This window comes from Triturus cristatus, chromosome 6, assembly GCF_964204655.1.
Source record: "Triturus cristatus chromosome 6, aTriCri1.1, whole genome shotgun sequence".
Lineage (NCBI taxonomy): Eukaryota > Metazoa > Chordata > Amphibia > Caudata > Salamandridae > Triturus > Triturus cristatus.
The window spans coordinates 1,809,273,436-1,809,288,681 of NC_140589.1; the positions used below are offsets into that span (position 1 = coordinate 1,809,273,436).

At 49.9% G+C, this 15,246-nt stretch overlaps 1 long non-coding RNA gene across 4 annotated transcripts in view; it reads left to right on the top strand.

Annotated features, from left to right (window-relative positions):
* The window catches only part of LOC146822059 (uncharacterized), a 269,544-nt gene that overhangs the window by 100,895 nt on the left and 153,403 nt on the right, over positions 1–15,246 (top strand). The window lies entirely within an intron of this gene.

The following is a 15,246-nucleotide window of genomic DNA, read 5'->3' on the forward strand; positions in this document are numbered from 1 at the left end:
GGGTGCATTGTAGGCATAAGGTAGGACATGCCCTGATGTGTGTGGCATGTCTTAGTAGTGAATTACAGCCCTTGTCGTTTTTCACTATTGAAGGCTACCTGCTCTCCATAGGCCAGAATGGGCTGCTGGGATCACGCCAACGCCGTGACCCCAGTGGACTCAGAGAGCATGGTAGAAGTGTCAAGTTTAGTATGCCTGAACTCAGGATGATAAAATACGTCTTGTAGTCAAGTCTATTTTAATATCCTGGGTTTGTAAATACTACTTTTAGAAAGTTAGTATTTACTGACCTGACCATCTCAGTCCGCCTCTGCTGTGTGTATGTGTTCTGCCTGGCAACAGTAAGGAGCAGGGTTGGGGAATCCCCAGAGACAGGTTGGCTGCCAGGTGGTGGGTAGAGAGATTACACCTGGATGGGTGGGAGGAGTACACCTTGACTCTTGAATAGACCTGTGCCCTGCCACCACAAAGCCGGCGCCACCCCCTGTGGGGCGGCTGATGTCTCTGCCCTGCTGCTGAAAGGAAAGAGCAGAGTCACCATAACAAAGTGCTCCAGAACTGGACTGAGCCAGGCCTAGGCCCCCTGGCGCTAAAGAACAAAAGAATTGGTGTATAAAAGTAGGAGCCTGGCTCCTAAGAAATCAGAATCCTGTTTACCACAAAGAACCTCTGCCCGACTAGAAGGAGAAGAAGACGCCGGAGGAGCTGGCCTGCTGCTTGCCTTGCTGAGAAAGGAGAGGAAGAGACTTACTGAAAAGACTTTGCTACTTTGTGCTTGAACATTCTCCAAGGGCTTGATCTGAGCTTGCCCCCTGAACTGAACCCCAGGAACAGTGGGTTCTTTGTGCTTCTTGCTCGTCCTCCAATTCGAGCCGTGTGTGCATCCCGCTGGAAAAGAGACTGCGCCCCTCATCGCCCCTCCTAGGGCCGTGACACCCAGAAGCTCGCCTGCCTCCAACCCGTGAGAGCCCCGCTCCGTCCCGAGCCGCTCTCTGTCCCCGGGCCAGGCCGCCTGCATCCCTGTCACCGCCTGCTACTGGAGCGCGCTGAACGCGCTATCACCCCTCCTGCCGGAAGCCGTCCGACGACTGTGATCTACGCCGGGTCATCCAGCTGCACTGACTGTGCCCTGTGACCCCGCTTCGCTATCCCCGGACATCTCAGGCCGCGCCGCCCCCGCTGTGGAGACCCGCCGGCACCGCCGTGCTAAAGGGTCGCGGGCCGCGTCTGCCTACTTGCCCACACCTGCTGATTGAGGACCCAAGAACACTTCCCAAGCTGAGAGCCGCACCGACCTGTGCCGACTCTCCACATCACGAAAGAAGTTCCAGTATCGGGCTCGGGGCCCGCAACGCCTTATTTCCCCGTTCGCAGGAGTCGATCTCTGTGAGTACTGGAACTACAAGTAAAGAGACTACAAAGTATCCATTTGAAACTACGAACCCCGAACATTTGCCTGCTGTATAACCTGGTGGCCTAGCGAAAACGTTATTGGTCTTGTGATAAGTCTGTTGAGATATATATACCTTATTTTTACATAAAGAATCGTATTTTTATATATATCCAAGTCTGGTGTCCGTTTCTGGGGGGATTGATGTATTTACTGTGTGTACGATTGTAAGTGCTTAACCAACAACGCCTGAGGAATCGCCTTGGCTGCTCACGCCACGCACCTAGAGGGTGAGCAAGGGTCATTCGCGAGGGGTTATCCTGCGCCCTGACGTGGAGGAGAGGGTTCCTGCTTGACACAAGGGCAACCTTGCGCCAACCAGAGATCCCCGACTCTAACATGTGTTTATGCCCCTGTGATGGATGCAGGATAGGTTTTATACCTGATGCTAGTGTGATGACGCTGAGGTCATTATTGCGCCAGTAGTTAATGGTAGTGCTCTACCGTGATAATTTGTGTTACAGTTAGTATATGTTCTACATTTACTATTGGTGATTTGTGCTAATTCTGACAGTGGTCCATGTGGCCCTGTGCCGTGTAAATAGTCCCTTGTAAAATTCTGCCCAGTGCCAGTTGGCACAGTGTAAATTGTGTGATTATCATCTGATGTGTTTATTATAATACAAAGGCTATTTTTATATAATACCTTGTGTGGAGTTTCTTTTGTGGTGGGCCTTGGGTGTTGTTGCTGGGTGCGCGCGCAGACGCTTTACACATTGCCTCCGGGATAAGCCTGACTGCTCGTGCCAAGCTACCAAGGGGGTGAGCAGGGGTTATCTTTGGCGTGTAACTCCCCAGCCCTGACTTAGAGTGGTGGTTTTTGCCTGGCCTTGGCGCAAGCCCTAGCCAACCAGAAATCCCATTTCTAACAATAAATAACCCAGGATAAGACAGAGACTTCCCTCCTCACGTGGGCACATTTTCTCTGGAATGAAGCCCACCAGCCCTTAATTGAGGGCACCCTTGTCGCCAAAAGGGTGACCAAATAATATATCACACCGACACTGCCCTTGAGATCCCATCTGGTCATGATCCTTGTTGATGCGCTTATGGATTCGCAGTTTGCTTTTCCTCTATTCATTTTTTGTTGTCATGTTCCATTTTTCGTCCCCCGCTCACCCTGCTAACCATTCTGTGTACAGGTGTGGACCCGCTTGTCCTGCTTGATATTGACCTTCCTTGTCCTTGAAGGACCCCTGCCTTGTGGGAACATCATGTGCTATGTATCTAGTGCTCTGTTTCATCTTGCACTGTGCTACTGTTTCACATATGGTACCTTATGTTCCCCGTTCCTCCTTCCCCTATACACTGCTTTGTTTTATTCTTCCCAAAAAGAATTGTGAAACAAAAAAAGATAGCATTACATTTCAAAAGGATATTAACAATGTTACATCCACTTCCTCAAAGTCTATTTTTGTAGCTCCTTGAGGGCCCAACATCACACGTCACTTCACATGATGTCATCAGGTCTAAAGGTTATATTATGTCACACGAGTCAAAGGACATGTTATGTCACTTCCGCTACCCCTGGCATTTTGGCAAATTGACATCTGTGGAGAGGAGTTGGAAGTTCCCACACCCCTGAACGAAGATAGCGCACCATGCATACACTCAATATAGCAGGTTGGATTGGGGGTGCACATTTCAAGGCAAAGTCCTCCATTCAAAGTGATGCCGGAAGAATGGCCGATGGCAAGCTTTAGTGCAGCTCTAGTCCAACATCTTTTTTTTTTGTAAATCGTTTTTATTAGCATTTCATTGTATAGAACAGTACATACAGACAGTGATTCCATAGATAAACATCATGCTACTTGTACACTAGGACACATCCAAAAACCCCTCCATCTTTTTATTAGTTAACGTCACTGGTATGAGAGGGTGCATGGGTATAGAGCATGGGTCCGAGAAAGATAGTCTGTGGCTTGCACTGAAGCCCGGGCATAGGCTCTTGAAGTAAGCGCAGCAGGCGGCTTGAATCTATAGTTGAAAATGATGATTTGAACTCTTCTAAACTGGGAGGCAGAACAGGGGTACACTGTGTCTATGTTGGCATTGCATAATGTGAGCCAGCGGATGAATACATCAGAAATAAGGATCTGGTTGCATGGCGCTGAGGAGGGGCAAGCAAGGGCAGCAGACTAGAAGCAGTACTTTATTAGTCTGCCCCGGGCTGCCACCCCGTCCCCGAGACCAGCAGGTGCTTAATCTACAGGGAGACTGCAGTGGATATCCACGGCGCAGCGTTCGCTGCAGAGTCATGAGCGCTCTGGGACAGTGGTTCCTCAGTCCCTACCTGCTTGAAGGAGTGTAATAGGATAGACCACAACATGGACATGGGATGTTTGCGGATACCCTTAATCTCTTCAGCATGAAGCACCTCCTCCTCTGCGTCACCCCACTTGTTTACCGCCCCCACCAGGCTGCTATCAGGGGTCCCCCTGGTGCCCTCCAGTGCATTGCTATGCACCGTTTAGCTAGAAGCAGCGCCAGGGACGCAAAACGCATCTCTACTTTTAGCGACTTACGGCGCTTGTGAATGCCCAACGAGCAGGCCTCCCATGTGTGAATTCCAGTGAGCCCCGTGACTGTGAGGAGGGCGGCATGGACCCCGGCCCAGTAAGCGTGGAGCATGGGGCACTCCCAGAACATGTTAAGAAAGGATGCGGCGGGCGTTGGACATCTGGGATATGTAAAGGACGTGTCTGGGTAGTACTGTTGAAGCTTCTCGGGTGTCGGATAGGCGCGATGTAGTATGTGTAGTTGTATGCTTTTAAAACGATAGTTGCGAAATACTTTTTTAGGGAATTCTAATGCACGGTCCCACTCCCTGTCATGCAATGGAATTCAGCTTCCCATTTCTCCCGAAGAGGTGTGAGGGTGATTGGCTCTAGAGCCCGCATCGCTTTGTAAATCCTGGTGACCAAGTGCCGCCCCGGGCCCATCTGTAGTAATGTGTGTATCACAGGGTGTGTGGGGGCTCTATGTCTATCATCTGCCACCTTTTACGGCCGTCTTACAGCAGCTGGCGATGTAAAAGGAATTGCCCCCTGGGAATCCCCATATCCGCTGCCAGCTCCGCAAATGACTGCAGTTGTCCATTCAAGTACAGAGCGCCTGCCTGCGTGACCTCGTGTGCTGTCCAGTTGCGAAGCATCCATGCAGTATAATGCGCCTGGCCTTTGGGGAACCAGCTGCAAGACGGGAGAATACATGGGTGCTTCACTATTCAGTCGGTGTATCCGTGTCAGACAAGTTCATGCCACCGTCAGTTGAAGGGGACAGTCCCGTAGGGGTTCCGCCCCCGGTAGTAGCATGCGAATTAGGGTTGCGGTGGGAGTGAGTCCAGTAGCTGTGACTGTCTCCCCCAGCGCGCGGCCCGCTGTCCATCTCGAGACCCACTGAAGTTGTGCGGCTAGGAAGTAGGCCACGAATGAAGGAGCGCCCAGTCCCCCCAGAGTCATGGGCAGTTGAAGCTTAGCATTGGCAATTCTCCTATGGCCCAAGCCCCATAGGAGGGTACCAAGAAGGGTGTCCAGCTTGCGAAACAGGGAACATGGAGGGATCACCGGGAGGTTAGCAAAATAGTAGAGCAATCGTGGAACCAATATCGTTTTGGCCACTTCGATTTTACCAATGACTGCAAGTGGGAGATCCTTCCAAAAGTGCACTGAAGACCTGATACCAGCCATTATCCTACGATAGTTCCCTTCATAAAGGTCTTGCGGCGTGTGGTATAAGCGAACGCCCAAGTAGCGCACTGAATGAGGGCTCCATGAGACATTGATGCCGCCCGGTCATACCGGGCAGGGAGGGAGACCGTCAACAAGCGGGTACACCGTTGATTTAGACCAGTTTACTTTGAGACCCACCACAGCCTCAAACTCCTGGAGCACATGAAGTATGGGGGTGAGATCGGATGCAACATCGCGAATTTATATGAGCACATCATCCGCGTATAATGATACTGCATGGATGGTATCCGCAATGGGAATACCCCAGCTCCCACTCTCATTATGAAGATGGACTGCTAACGGCTCCATCGCCAAGTCAAAGAGCAATGGAGAGAGCGGGCAGCCCTGGTGCGTGCCCGAGTATCAGCGATATAGGGGGTCTGATCCTCACCCTAGAATTCGTGTGGAGTAGATGAGTTTAGTGTAGGCAAGAAGGCAGGGTCCCACCCCCATCCGATGTAGAACCTGGAAGAGGTAAGGCCATAGTAGAGTATCAAAGTCCTTTTCCAAGTCCAGGACCAGGCATGCTGCGCAGGGAAAACGCTCCCAAATCTGACCCTAAACATGAAACAGGCGCCAGATGTTAAAGGAGGTATTTCGACCCGGGACAAACCCACACGGATCAGAGTGGATTAATTTTGGGGAGAACTGTAGCGTATGTGTCTGCTAGTATCTTTCTATAGATTTTGTAGTCTGCCGACAGGAGGGCGATGGGCCTATAGGAGCTCATTTGGTGCAGATCTTTATCTGTCTGGAGAAGGGAGACTATAACCGATTCATACATGGATTGTAGCAGCCGGCCCTCATCCAGGGCCGCCTGAAACTGTGTAACCAGCTGTGGGACCAGCTGCGCTGCAAACGTGCGATAAAATTCCATCGGAAGGCCATCTAGGCCAGGGGCTTTACATGTAGCCAACACCTGGAGCACTTGCTTAACCTTAGTCGCGGCTATGGGCTCATCCAGGTCAGCTCTGTCACTACGCACCATGCGAATCAGAGGGTATTTGGTCAAGAATTGGGTGAGGCTCTCCTCGTCCACCGGGGCCGGGGTTACATACAACTGCGTGTAATGCCGCCGGAACGGGTCTAGGATGGTGATCTGTGAATGAATCAGGACGTTCACCTCAGAACGGATCGCCGTAATTGGTAGGAGGGTTGTGTCCTGCTTCACCAACCATGCCAGCAGAGCGCCAGCTCTGTCGCCCTCTCTGTGCACTCGCGCTGCATATTCCATAAAATAATAGCGGCAGAGTTCAGCTAGTGCCTCCACATATGCCGTTTTAGCTTCCGCCACTTGGGCGGGTGTAGCTGTGTTTGCGTCAGCCGCTTGTGTGAGTGTGGCCAGCGCTTGTTCCGCTTCGGAACTGCGGCGCTCCAGGACACGACGCACTCCTGTAATGTGTTGGATACAGGTGCCCCTAATGACCACTTTGAATGCGTTCCATTCCACGGCTCAAGTGGTGACTGTGTGTGAGTTCTCCTGGAAATAATGCTGAATGTGTTCTGCCTGCGTCTGACGGAAGATCGGGTCCTCCCGGCAGTCCTTGGGCAGACGCCAAGTGGGAACCGGGGGCCGAGGCGGGCGCCACCCATGAGTGATGGTGTGGGCATCATGGTCGAACAGAAACCTCCCCAGATAGTCGGTCTCTAGGATGATGGGAAGAATAGGGGAAGAACACAGGAAGCCAGACTTTAAGATCGTGTGATATGGAATGAAACGAGTAGAGCCACGCGGTCAGGTACTTAGAGCGCCAGGCATCTGTCAGTGACCAATGGGCTGCCCATGCCGAAAAACGCATGGCTTGAGCTATTATTGGGGATGCCGGGTGGGGGGGCAAAGACCTGTCCTGTGATGTGTTTTGCACGCAATTATAATACCCTTCCAGGATCCAAGGCACTTGGGTATATGAGTATAGCAGCAGTGAAAGTGAGTCCCAAAATTTACCCTGGTCCACGTTAGGTGCATAGATACTTCTCAACACCACCGGCTGGCCATCTTGGAGCCCCTGTAAAATGGCATAGCGCCCTTCAGGATCAAGTATTCTAGTCTTCTCCTGGAAAGGGATCCCCGGGCGGATCCAGATAAGGGTCCCTCACGCATACGCTGAATATGTGGTAGCGCAGAGGACATCGCACCATCGCTTGTGTAGCTTCGCCACTTCTCCCGCGGTCAGGTGGGGCTCCTGTAGTGGCGTGATCTGCGCCTTCTGGCGTTTGATGTATGCATATATGGAGTATCGCTTGCGTGCCATGTGCATACCGTGCACATTAAGTGTGAGGATAGTGACAGTGCCATTGGAAATTAGAGAGATGTGAGGGACGGAGAGGGACCTTGGCATCCAGTACAGAAACATAGCCCAGCTCCCTCTCCCTATGCGCCCACGCCGGTTGCGTGCTACCGCGACCTTTTGAGGATGTAAAAGTAGTGACACAGTGTAAGATAGTGTGAAAATTCGGGAAGTAACAACTGGGGTAGGGGAAAGGCCCATGTTATATGGGGGTGGCGTTACATGTCTGCGAGGTGGTTCTCCGTGAGGGCATTAGTAGGATCTATGCGCGTCATCTGGCCTGCGGAGAAACCGGGTAAAAGCTGTGTATGCAGGTTGCGTAAACTCCTACCGTACGATGCATTAAAGTTCTGCTGGCAAGGCAGCCTCACTCCTATAGACTACTAAAGTCCAGGTAAAATCATGGTGTCAGCGGTCTGAGGGTTAAGCAAGGGCGGAGTGATCGAATTCACTCTAGATTGAATCCTTCCGCTGTCACCATATCCGTCCGAAGAGAAGAGGTGCGGAGCCCGGTCAATGTACTCTGCGGGGGAGGAGGTTTGCAGCTCCGCCAAAGCTAATCGAATTGGGCCGCCTCCTCAGGGTCACCGGGCACACTCTCAGCAGTCACCGCTAATGGTAACCACGCTACTCGTGCTCACGTCCTCCGCCATTCGCTCTGCGCTTCAGGTGGCATTCAGGACTGTCAGCAGTTCCCGCTCATGGCTTATGTGGTTTGTGCTGGGTTAAACCACAGGGCATAATCTGCAAGGCCCCAGGTACGCACCGGCTACATCGGGGTGTGGCGGCGTCAAGGGCGCGGATCCAGTGGGGGCACCTTGGCAACCCCGGCTGCGTCTTAAAGTCAGGCAGTGTCCACAGTAAGCTCAGCCCCCGACCCGGATGGTGGCATGAGGTTCCTCCTAGTGGCAGCCGTCAGCTCAGATGGGGTGATTGCCTACCTCCCCGCAGCTGCTGAAATGCTCCGGTGATGGGCTGCATCTTTGCAGTCCTCTAGCGTTATCCGCGAGGTCCCCCGGGCACCATTTTGAAGTCAGGCAACCCCGAAGGACGAGCGGCATCAGGATTCCCGGTGGGACTGAAGGAGTGAGGGGAGGGCCCTCGTCTACTGGCCCTAGGTAAGAGGTGATAAGTCACACTGCACCGGCGTGCGTCGCGGGCCAGGGGGGTTACGGATCCTCCACGGCGCTGCGAACGCGCCGGCGATACACTGAGATAATTTCCGGCTGCCAGGTCACTCCTGGGCTCCCCCCACGAACTCCATGCTGTCCAATGTCGGTGCAAGTGCCCCCCTGCCCTTCCACATGCCCCCCTTTGCTTCACGGGACACGCTGCAGGAGCCCGCTGCCAGACACGGGCTCAGCCGGTTGGGGGTTGGTGTCTGGGGTGGTCGGTCCCCATCTTGCTGCTAGGGTTCGGCATCAAGATGCCTCTTTTGCCTCAGATTCCGCCCTAAGAACAGGACTCATCTGGCAGGGCCAGGTGCTCCGCACATTCAACTCTGGCATGCCAGTTTCCAGCCAGGTTTGACGCGATATAACCGGCGCGATGCCTGCCCTTGTGCGGAGCCTTAGCAAGTCATGTCTGCCATCATAGCCGGCTTGGCCACACCCTGCTCTAGTCCAACATCTAGAAGGATATTCAACAAGGAGGTCTGGATTCGGCTATGTCGGCAGAAAGCTAGCACCACTATCTTCATCAGCTGGGGTCAGTAGTAGTGGCTAGTTACAGTACCTTATTTATATTTTTTTATTTGAAACGTTTTATAAAGAGCAAATATGACCCATACGGGTATCAGAGAACTGTACAAAGTGGCGTAAGTATGAGTGCAACAACAAAAATGTAACAAAACCTGCCTGGTTTTCATCTTCACTACTGAAACGAAGATACTGTTTCAAAATCAAGTACCACCGTAATTAATCTTCCAAGACACGTAGTAACACAGGTCTTTCCACACCAGCCAACAGGGAGCAACTGCCTGGAATTCTACCACTTCTCACCATTTCAAGTTCATGCCTATGTTCCACATTCCCAAAATCTAACTCAACACTGCCCCACCTCATCATTTGGTTCAATCACTCCCCCTGACAACCCCCCCAAACCTTCACACAAGACGTAAACTCTTCTGGTCTCCTGCATCTACTGGACAACTCACCACTTCTACTCCATGTACTGACTGCCCAGTCTCTTGGAGCCCTGTCTTCTCCAAAACAATTACGGCCACAAAATTCTGGTCGCAATTTGCAACCAGTATTGTTGCCACCAGTGGGGTATTTTACGAACCAACATATGTACTAATAGGTCAGTTCACAAAATACAGATCCTAAGTGGGTCGCAATTTGACCTACGCATGATTATTAATGAGGTAGGTCACAAATTGCGACCCACTAGGAATCGCAGTGATCACAGGGATGGTGGCCTACTGAGGTCAGGAGAGCACCAGGTCTGGGATTGCTTTTAATTAAAGCAGAGTTTTTTTTAATGCCCCGGTTTTCCTTAACAGAAAACAGTATGTTTAAAAAATACATATAATATGTATCACCAACATTTTTTAAGAGTAGGCTGTGGTCCATGAAACCTCTGCCTACTCCTACATATTTTATTTTTTTAAACATTCACAAAGGGGAAGGGGTCACCCCCGCCCCCTCGATCCCATACTTTATGCGAATGTCTGACCACTACCTTTCAGTAGTTGTTTCGGTTGCAAAACATTATTACATAGCAATCTGATTTAGTATTTGTAAACACACCCCTTCCAAATACCAAATAGGTATTGGGTCACAAACCCATATCGTGATTTGGCCACGTGTTACAGAATCACAATTTGGGTTTCATGCATAATGTAAAGCCTTTTGCTGTTGCAAACCACCTGATTCTGTGAATCAGGCCATTTGCGAAAGTAAAAATGCATCAGGTATATCGGGCCCTTAGAGCCTGATTTATAGTTTGGCAGAGGGATACTCTGTCACAAACATGAAGAATGTCCCACCCGTCTTATTACAAGTGCATTTTAAACCAATATAAGGAGTCCCTGATCTCCAAACGGAGTACCTGCCCGCCAAACTCTAAATCAGGCCCTTAGACTCTTGAGAAATCATGCTGAGTGCCCATGTAATAGCCATTTGGCTGATAACTGTAGTTGCCATCTGAATCACAGATACAAAATCCACTGTAACTATGTGGAGCAGGAGTGCTTCCCACAGACACTTTGAGTGTCCATGTGAAATAAAGGGTAAACACATGTGGCAATAATTGCAGAAGCATAGACTGTTATTCACTAAAATCACATAACCAGAAATCTGCCAAAGCCCTGGATTACCCATGCACTCTGTAACAGTAACTTCAGGGGGACGGGGTACATTGTGTTGAAATTCATCAATGGGGTCCTTTGTGTTCTATCCACTCCCTTATCCACTACCTCTCCTCTCCTCTCCCATCCTCTGTTCTGTGCCATACAATGGGGTTTATGCAAGCACCATGCCGTGAGACCCACGCTCACCTACTATCCAGCTTCTTCACTACCCTGACCACAGTCATCTCTCCTTGTTCTCCTTAAGCTCTCCGTGTTCTCTGGCCCATTCAACAGCTGTTGTCTTTGTCTCCGATGGCATTACCAGGGCAGTGCAGCCCCTTCATTTGCCCTATCGCAGATCACTCTGCCTGTTTCTCCTAATCTTTATCCCATCCTCGCGTCCACCTTCACCACAACTACCACAACTGTAACCATCCCTCTGGGCTCCATCATCTACCCTTCCTATAGTTACCCTTCCTTGATCATATACTTTCACAACTTACCATAGCTTTGTGGGTGATAAATATGACATTTCTCCCTTCCATCTTCCATGCCTCACCTTCGTTTACAACTCTTCGCTCTTGTTGTCTCTCTGCCATGCAACACTGGATGTCCCCTCGCGCCATCATGGTAAACTGCCCTCATACTGAGGTACTGTACTTCTCTGCTTCCTCTGTCCACCACTGTTTGATTCCATCCTGGTGTCCCAGGCCCCTCCTCCTACAGCTGCTAGGCTCTAGCGAGCGTTTCTCAAAAAGTCAGAGGGGGGCGATGGGGAAGCAAAGATTTGTTCAGCTTCCCTGGCTAGTCATTAGGTAATCAGGATGAATGAATCACCTGGGGGCATATCATCAAGGCCCCGCGATACAATTATCGCCGCTTTAGAGTCCGTTTTAGAGCGGCGGTAATTTTATCGCCCTATCAGCAAAGACACGCTATCGCGTGTTTTCATGCCTCTGCACCCGTTTCCTCAACGCCCAGCTTTGCATCGCTAATGAGATGCAAAGTGGGCGTAACACACCGAAATTATCGGGAAAATGTCGCTAAGCGACATTACTCTTATTATCAATCTGCACGCTAACCTGTGCAGCGACGATAAAAGTAGCGCTAACCGCGCTTATCGCAGGTTTCCTTACGCCTGCTTTTCATCTGACAAAGCCATATTAGCCTATGGGTGGTGGACTATAAGGCTGAGACCACCCAGCCCTATCAACAAGGTTTTGCCTATCGCTGTGCGATTATCGCTGGATTTCAAGCGATAATCGCATATTTCGCCGCCATCGCTTGAATTTATATCGCATTGGAGATAAGCGTTGTTGATAGTGGGCTATCTCTGCGATAAAATTCAGCGATAATTATCCTAGCGCTAAGTGCGCTTAGCGATAATTATCGCCGGCTGTTGTTGATATGCCCCATAGTTTGTTTTCCAGAGTCTCTCGGAAATTAGTAATGAAGACCCACAGCCACACTGTACCTTGGTTCGCGGCTTATTTGAATAAGTGGGATGAATCATCATTGGGTCATAGCACCTGAGTGTCCCGTTCTCCAGGTGTTCCATTATCCTCCAACAGGGGGGAGACTGTCTGGTGTGCGACAGCCGTGAATGGGAAAAGTACAGAAATTGAAATATATATATATCTTCTCGCCTGTGTGAATTGTCTTTATTTTCATAGGGGGGAGGGATATGGTTAAAAAAGGCGGGCGGTGTTTGTTTGGATAATTACAGCACAGCTCTCTCCCGATCCCTGATCTGCCATGGTGGCCCTGCCCATATTTAACACTTGCTCATGGCAGGTCTCACACATGAAAGGTAAAGTCTTTAGAATCAGGAAAACATTGCAGAATTGGACCTGATATTGCCTATCCACATAGTTATTCCCCATTCCAAGGACTTCAACTTGTAATGCGCACAGAGACACGTTAGGGATTTATGGGGCCCTGAACAAGTCCTATGCTCAGTAACAGTTAGTAAGTGTTACCAATTTTCAGCTGAATGAATGAATGAATGAATGAATGAATAAGAGCTTGTAAAGCAGACAGCTTCTTAAAGGTGCCTCGGTACTGAGGAAATAGAGTTGCTGTAGAGAGGTTGCAGAAAAGGGTTTGATCTTGTTCAGAGCACAGATACCGGGACGCGCATTGCAGGATTTGGCTGTGAGGTAGGAGTAGGATCTTCCTGCCAGCTGGCAAGGATTGAGGACCGGAATGTTGATCAGGTATTTGGCCTCTCGTCTCAGACTGCTAAGAGGTTTAAAGAGCATTGCGTACAAAGCTGAGAGCTTCCAAGGAAATTCTTTCATGGACTGGGAGCCAGTGAAGAGACCATAGAAGGGGCTTCACCCAGGTATGGGTGTGTCAGGAATGAGCCTTGCAGCTGCATTCTGGAGGGTCTGTAAGAGAGTGAGAGCAGGAGTGTGGGCACCTAACCACAGGGAATTACAGTAATTGGTTAAGCAATGTTTTTTCCAGAGCTGAAGTAAGAGGAAGGTTTGCACAGAGTGCAGAGGATGAGAAAGCAAGAAGCAGCCATTTTGGAAACAAGGAGTGCAAAAGTGAGAGGGGTGCTAAGAATGCTAAGATTTCTGGCTTAGATGACTGAAGATCGAGGAGAATCTAATAACATTCGCCGACAGTCGGAAGCCCAGATTTCCTGTTGCTGTGGATCCATGCTGCAACCACCTTCATAAAAGTTTGGAAGATGATTTTGGCTTCTGAAGAATTGTTTGAAATAGTGCAGACAATTTGAGTGTCATCTGCATAAGAAGTTAGACTAAGTCAAAGACCTCACTGTGGCGGCCAAGGGGGGGGGGGCGTGAAAATATTAAAGAGAGCGAGACTCAGGGTCAAGCCTTGGGGGGGGGAACCTGCACTCCAGTGAGAAAGGATTAGATTGGTAATATCCAAGAAAAAGAATCTGGACTCTGTTAGAAAGGAATGAGAGTGTCCATTTGGGGACCGTTCCCCCGAAACCAAGACTGATGAGTCCGGTGTTGAGTATCCCATGGAACGCGGTCTTCAATGCTGCTGAGAGATCAAGCAGCACAAGGGGGGCACCACCTTGTTCGAGGATCAGTTTAATGTCATCAGCGATGGTCAGGAGGACTGTTTCAGTGCTGTGTCCTGTCTGAAGCCGGACTGTGAGGGGTCCAGAAGATGAAGCGTTTCTAATACATTTGGAGATGTGAATGTTACTGCTTTCTCCACAACCTTAGCAGGTAGGGGCAGTGAGGAGGTGGGCCTGTGGTTGGACAGATTGGAGAGGTCTGAGGAGTGCTTTTCATAGGAGGAGTTATGATTGCCTGCAGGAGCGTAGCTTGGGCAGTAAGACTGGGGGTGGGGTGGGGGGGGAGTTCAGATTTTCCTACAATCGCTCTGGTTAAAATAATTTATATAAGTAGCAGGTCATGAGGGGTCTCAAGGAGCAGTAGAAAGGGAGAGGAGTCAGGATTGTTAGGGGTACTTAAAAGCCAAAAAAGCGGAGATAATGTTTTCGCCCTATTAACAAGGCAGTGCTAACATGCATTAGCACATGTTAGCAGCCTTGTTACCGACGCCTCGCTTTGCATCTCTAATGAGATGCAAAGTGGGCGTCACTGGGCAGTACAACCTTGCAAATATTGCTGATGTGCACATCCCGATATTTACAAGGCTGCCCCAGCATTTAAGCAGATGTTAGTTTTTGGCGAAAACCGCTGTTTTCGCCAAAAACTAACGTCTGCTAAAATGTAGACTTACCTATCCCTAACATTGGGGTGGATTATGCTGATACGACCACAGGGTCGTATCAGCAAGGTTATCGCCGTTTTGCAGGGAACATCGCTGGAAAACCAGCGATGTTCCCTGCAAAACGGCGTTTTCCCCGCCATCGCTGGAATTTTTATCGCCCTGGAGAAACACGTTGTTAATAACGCGCTACCAGGGCAATAAATTCCAGCGATGGACAGCGATAAATAAAAAAGCGGTAAGCGCGCTTTGCATTATTTATCGCCGTCCCTAGATAATATGCCCCAATATTCTGTCAAACAAACGTTTCTTAAGATCCTTAAAACAGAGGCGAGTGTCTGTGTGTGTTTGTGTGTGTGTAAAAATCCCAATTAAATCAGACAAACACCTCACACTACCCGAGTTAAAGCACCTGTTACCAACTATTTACAATAGAATACATTTATTAGGGGGGTGTAACACCCCAAACACCCACTCTGAAGCTATGCCCTTGACTCCCTGTTTCCAGGCTGTTGTAACAGTGGCATATTCCAGGGACAGACTGCAGAGAGATGTCAGCGCTGGTTACTTCTGCAAGTAGGGCACGAGGACATGGATCGAGTGGGGAACCTGATTTAATAGAAATGAACATTTCAGAGATTAGAATCTCTGAGAGTGGTTTAAAACTGTAAAAAAATTGGTCTCATGACCAGAGGGGTTGCGTGTGAGGGATAGTGTTGGAGCAAATATCTGGTTTGCTGAGATGATTGATCTCCACCCGGG